General features: G+C 48.8%; 1 pseudogene; it reads left to right on the forward strand.

Annotated features, from left to right (window-relative positions):
* LOC110594529 overlaps positions 1 to 6338 on the forward strand; it is a 15423-nt pseudogene that overhangs the window by 2205 nt on the left and 6880 nt on the right.

Below are 6338 nucleotides of genomic sequence, written 5' to 3' on the forward strand. Positions count from 1 at the left end.
GGAAGGCTGAGGCGGATGGATCGCCGGAGCCCAGCAGGTCGAGGCTGTGGTGGCCGGGAGTGGCCATTGCACTCCAGTCTGGGTGACAGAGTGAGACTCCAGCTCAACAACAACAAAAAATAACAATAAATAAATAAATAAACTATATTTTTTAATATAAAAAAAGAAAATTGCACCTAAGTAAACTAGTGTCATGTTGCTGAAAACCAAATCTAAAGAGAAAATCTTAAAAGGAGACCCCCCCCCAAAGACACATACAATAAGAAGGAACACTAAGAACAATGGTTAACACCTAATCAGAGACAATGGAGCAGAAGACAATAGACATCTTTGAAGACTGAATACAAAGTTTGTCAGTCTAGAATTCTATCCCCCAAGAAAATATCCCGGCCAGGCTCAGTGGCTCAGCCTGTCATCCCAGCACTTTGGGAGGCTCAGGTGAGTGGACTGCCTGAGCCCGCGGGTTCGAGACCAGCTGGGCAACTTGGCGAGATCTTGTCTCTACATTAAGTCAAAAACTAACTGGGCATGGTAGCACACACCTGTAGTTCCAGCTACTTGGAAGGCTGAGGCGGAAGGATCCCCGGAGTCCAGTAGGTCGAGGCTGCGGTGGCCGGGAGCGGCCACTGCACTCCAGCCTGGGCGACAGAGTGAGACTCCAACTCATAAAAGAAAAGAAAAGAACATATCCTTCAAAAATAAAGGTAAAATGAAGGCCATTTTTGATAAAAGTGAAGAAAATTCGTCTCTAGCAGACATGTCCTATGGGTTATTGCAATAGGGCCATGCACAATAGCTCACACCTATAATCCCAGCACTTTGGGAGGCTGAGGAAGGACTGCTTGAGCCCAGGAGTTCAAGACCAGCCTGAACCACATAGCAAGACTGCACCTCTACAAAAAAAAATAAAACAAAATAAAAAAATTACCCGAGTATGATGGCACATGCTTGTAGTCCCAGCTGGTTGGGAGGCTGAGGGGAAGGGTCACCTGAGCTCTGAAGTTCGAGGCTGTGATGAGCCATGATTGTGCCACTGCATTCCAGCCTGGGCAACAGAGTGAGACTCTGACACACACAAACAAACAAACAAACAAACAAACAAACAACATTGATGATACCTAGTGCTGTTGAGGATACAGAGAAACTGGAACTGTCAGATGTCGCTGGTGGATATGAACAGTGGACAGTCACTTCAGCAGTTTCTTAGGAAGTTGACCATGCACTTACCATATGACCTGGTGATTCTACTCCTGAGATACGTATTCAATAGGCGTGAAATGTGTGTCCTCAAAAGATTTGTGGATGAATGTGTAACAGCCCAAAAGGAGAAACAACCAAACTATCCATCCACATAAGAATGTATAAATAGGCTGGGCTTGGTGACTCAGACTGTAATCCCGCACTTTGGGAGGCCGAGGTAAGTGAATTGCCTGAGCCCGAGGGCTCGAGACCCGCCTGGGCAACTTGGTGAGACCTCATCTCTACAATAAATAAATAAAAAAAAAATTAGCTGGGCTCAGTGGCTCAGCCTGTAATCCCGTGCCTTTGGGAGGCTGAGGTGAGTGGATGGCCTGAGCCCGCAGGTTAGAGACCCGCCTGGGCAGTGAGACCTCATCTCTACAATAAATCAAAAAATCAGCCGGGCGTGGTAGCGCATGCCTGTAATTCCGGCTACTTGGAAGGCTGAGGCGGAAGGATCGCTGGAGCCCAGTAGGTCAAGGCTGCGGTGGCCGGGAGCGGCCACTGCACTCCAGTCTGGGTGACAGAGTGAGACTCCAACTCAAAAAAAAAAAAAAAAAGAATGCATAAACAAATTATAATTTTTTTTAATATAGTGGAATAAGAATCAGTAATACAAATAATAAACTACAACTATACTCAACAACATGGATACTCCTGGAAATAATTAAGCTGACAAAGAAGCCAAACATAAAAAGCGTACATGGTGTATGATTCCATTTATTTGACATTTAAGAACTGGTGAGTGTCTTCTAGGATGCTAGAAATCAAAACAGTGGTTGTCTATGGCCTTGACCTGCTGGGCTCAGGTGTAGAATAAGGTCTTGCTGAGTTGCCCAGACCGTTCTCGAACCCATGGGCTCAGGCAATCCTCGCACCTCAGCCTCCCAAAGTGCTGGGATTATAGGCGTAGGCCACTGTGCAGGCCTCTAGCAATTCTAAATTGTATCTCTGTGCAGCTGGTGTGTAGGGTCCTGAGGAAAGAGTGCTTTTGGGGGATGCTCAGACTATGTATCCAGGAGAAGGCATCCTGTGACTGGAGCTTAAATCTCTGAAGAGAGAACGGTGGGAAGCCTGGGCTATGTGTGTTGCAAGTCGTTGGGGGTGGGGCCAAATGTTTGCTGCTGCCTGAGCAATACCGACAATTCCTATAAAACTGGAAGGAAGTCCCTTCTCCCCTGTGTCCATCCTACAAGATTCCTTCCTTTAGTGCTTCCCATTGCCAGGAGTGAAAAGGAAGCCAGCTGGCAAGAGAAATAGACCTTCAAGAGTGGGATTATGAAATTGATTTGGTTATGTCTTTGACCTTGAACATAGTGCTTGAAAGGCACCTATAGAAACCTAGAAAAAACTTAGCTTATTTTTAGTTTAGTCTTTTTACCTCAGCATACCCATTAGAAAGCGTTCAGGCTGGGCTCAGTGGCTCAGCCTGTCATCCCAGCACTTTGGGAGGCCGAGGTGAGTGGATTGCCTGAGCCCGCGGGTTCGAGACCCGCCTGGGCAACTTGATGAGACCTCATCTCTACAATAAGTCAAAAATGAGCCGGGCGTGGTAGCGCGTGCCTGTGGTTCCAGCTACTGGGAAGGCTGAGGCGGAAGGATCACCGGAGCCCAGCGGGTCAAGGCTGCGGTGGCCGGGAGCGGCCACTGCACTCTGGTCTGGGTGACAGAGTGAGACTCCAACTCAAAAAAAAGAAAGCGTTCTTACATTCTACCACAGAACAAGTAGTCGCCTGTCCCATCCCCCCTGGGCAAAACTCCACCAGATGCAAGACCAGGACAGCCCAACCTTTCTATCCATGGTTTAGCAAAATAATCTCTGGTAAACTTTTAGGTTTCTTGTCAAGGCCGAAGATCAAAGATTACCCTTTGGCTGGCCAAAGTCATAAGAGTCAAAGTCATAAGAGTCATACGACCACCTTTGGTCAAGGAGTTTGTGGGCTGCAAACGTCTAACAAGTCTCTTGCAGGAAATCGCACCCCCCAGGGTTAACTTAATCAGCCCTTTGTGACCTATGTGACACAAATAAACCCCACCACGGCAGCAATCCTGTGACTCACCCACCCATCTGCCTGCTGTCCTTCACCTGACATCCTCAGTACCTGCGCTTGCCCGCCCCTTTGTGATGACGTGGAAGCAGACCACCGCCCAATCACCTTAATGATCCTCCCCCGTCTAGGGGAATGGTTAGAAGGACTCAACCACAAGCCACTAGGGGCCACTGCCTTGCTAGGGTCTGGTGTGGCCATGTGCTCTTTGAGCCATGGCTGTCGCCATGCTTCCTGGCTTTGGTCCCCTCCCTCACCTTGGGGAGGTGAATCTTCTCTCTTCTTTCTCTTTCTCTCTAATTTAGTTTTATTTTATTTTATTTTTTAAAATTTATTTATTTATTTATTTATTTTTGAGTTGGAGTCTCACTCTGTCGCCCAGACTGGAGTGCAGTGGCCGCTCCTGGCAACCTCAGCCTCGCCTGCTGGGCTCCGGCGATCCTTCTGCCTCAGCCTTCCAAGGAGCTGGAAATACAGGCGTGCGCTACCACGCCCGGCTAATTTTTGATTTATTGTAGAGACGAGGTCTCGCTGCCCAGGCGGGTCTCGAACCCACGGGCCCAGGCCATCCACTCACCTCAGTCTCCCAAAGGTGCGGGATTACAGGCTGAGCCACCGAGCCCAGCTTATTTTATTTTATTTTATTTTGAGTTGGAGTCTCACTCTGTCGCCCGGACTAGAGTGCAGTGGCCGCTCCCGGCCACCGCAGCCTCAACCTGCTGGGCTCCGGCGATCCCTCCGCCGCAGCCTTCCGAGTAGCCGGAATTACAGGTGTGCGCTACCACGCCCGGCTGATTTTTTGATTTATTGTAGAGATGAGGTCTCACCAAGTTGCCGAGGCAGGTCTCGAACCCGTGGGCTCAGGCAATCCACTCACCTCAGCCTCCCAAGGCGTAGTTTTAAATAAACTTTTCTTTCATAACACCTTTGTGTGTTGCAGTTCTTTGCATCTACTAGGATCTCTAAGTTACTGGTGCTGTACCTCTCCTCACCCCTCCAGCACGCTGCCCTCACCCTATCCGGACCCTAACAGTGCTGACCAACTTGCCAATGTAAATGAGGTACGGATATCCCATGCATAAAGAGACATTTCAGATAATTTAATTACCATCCATGCTTGCTTGAGATAAAGCATCTATTGAGCCTAGTGTCAGGTAAGCATAAGTAGCTAAGGCAATCTATAAGAAGGGTCAGGCCGGGCTGAGTGACTCAGCCTGTAATCCCTGGCACTTTGGGAGGCCGAGGTGAGCGGATTGCCAGAGCCCGCGAGGTTCGAGACCAGCCTGGGCAATTTGGCGAGACCTCGTGTCTACAATAAATTAAAAAAAAATCAGCCAGACGTGGTAGCTCGTGCCTGTAGTTCCAGGTACTTGGAAGGCTGAGGCAGAAGGATCGCTGGAGTCTAGCAGGTCGGGGCTGCAGTGGCCGTGAGTTTGCCACTGCACTCCATCCTGGGTGACGGAGTGAGACTCCGACTCAAAAACAAAAAAAACCAAAAATAGGTCGAGTGGACTAGTTATTTTTCTTTTCTTTTTTTTGAGTCCAAGTCTCACTCTATCACCCAGGCTGGAGTGCAGTGGCACACTCACAGCCACCGCACCTCGAACTGCTGGGCTCAGACAATCCTTCTATCTCAGCCTTCCAAGTAGCTGAAGCCACAGGTGTGCACCACCACGCTTGGCTAACTTTTGATTTATTGTAGAGATTACAAGTTGCTCAGGCTGGTCTCGAACCCCCAAGCTCAGACAATCCTCTCGTCTTGGCCTCCCAAAGTGCTGGTTTTGCAGGCGTGAGCCACCGTGCCCAGCTTGGACTGGCTATTTCTGACTGCAGTGCAGAGCTACAGAAAGAAAAGGATTAGCTTGGAGCTTTAAAATCTTGGCTCAGCCGGGCTCGGTGGCTCAGCCTGTAATCCCATACTTTTGGGAGGCTGAGGTGAGTGGATGGCCTGGGCCCGTGGGTTCGAGACCCGCCTGGGCAGCGAGACCTCGTCTCTACAATAAATAAAAAAATCAGCCGGGCGTGGTAGCGCGCGCCTGTAGTTAGCAACTTGGAAGGCTGAGGCTGAAGGATCGCCAGAGCCCAGCAGGTCGAGGCTGCGGTGGCTGGGAGCGGCCACTGCTCTCCAGTCTGGGCGACAGAGTGAGACTCCGACTCAAAAAAATAAAATAAAATAAAATCTTGGCTCAAATCATGGTCAGGACACCAGAGAGCTTTACGGTGGCTATATCAGCTATCTGTTGTGTGTAACAAGTTACTCTTAAGACTTACTGACTTAAAATGCTTCTCTCTCACAGTTTGAGGGTCTAGAATTCAGGAGCAGTTCATCTGGGCAATTCTGACTTAGGTTTCTTAGAGGGTTGCAGTTATGATGCTGTCTTGCTGAAGGTTTGACTGTGGCTGGAAGATTTACTTCAAAGGTGTTATGGCTGGCAAATTAGTGCTTGTATGTCTATGTTTTCTCTCAGTTCTGTCAGTTTTTTCTTTGTGTATTTAGAGGCAATTTTTTTTTGAGTTGGAGTCTCTCTCTCACCCAGGCTGGAAGGCAGTGGCATGCTCTTGGCCACTGCAGAGCAGCCTGGACCTGCTGGGCTCAGGCGGTCCTCCCGCCTCAGCCTTCCAAGTAGTTGGAACTACAGGTGCACGCCACCATGCCCAGCTAGATTTTTTATTTATTGCAGAGATGAGGTCTCGCCAAGTTGCCCAGGCTGGTCTCGAACCATCAGGCTCAGGCAATCCTCTTGCCTCGGCCCCCCAAAGTGCTAGAATTCCAGGTTGAGCCACTGTGACTGGCCTTAATAGTATATTTTATAGAACAAAGGTTTCAATTTTAACAAAGTCCAATGATCAACATTTTTTCTTTTTTTTTCCTGTCTTCCTTCTATAGGGCTATCCATTTTTTCCTTTTATGGATTGTGTTTTTGGTGTTGTATCTCTGTGTGGCTGCTGTTCAGAACCCTGAGGAAAGTGTGCTCTTTAAATTTTAACTTTAGCCGGGCCTGGTGGCTCAGCCTGTAATCCCGCGCTTTGGGAGGCTGAGGTGAGTGGATT

The sequence above is a fragment of the Carlito syrichta genome, unplaced genomic scaffold, assembly GCF_000164805.1.
Source record: "Carlito syrichta isolate Samal-C Ts95f unplaced genomic scaffold, Tarsius_syrichta-2.0.1 Scaffold315965, whole genome shotgun sequence".
Classification (NCBI taxonomy): Eukaryota; Metazoa; Chordata; class Mammalia; order Primates; family Tarsiidae; genus Carlito; species Carlito syrichta.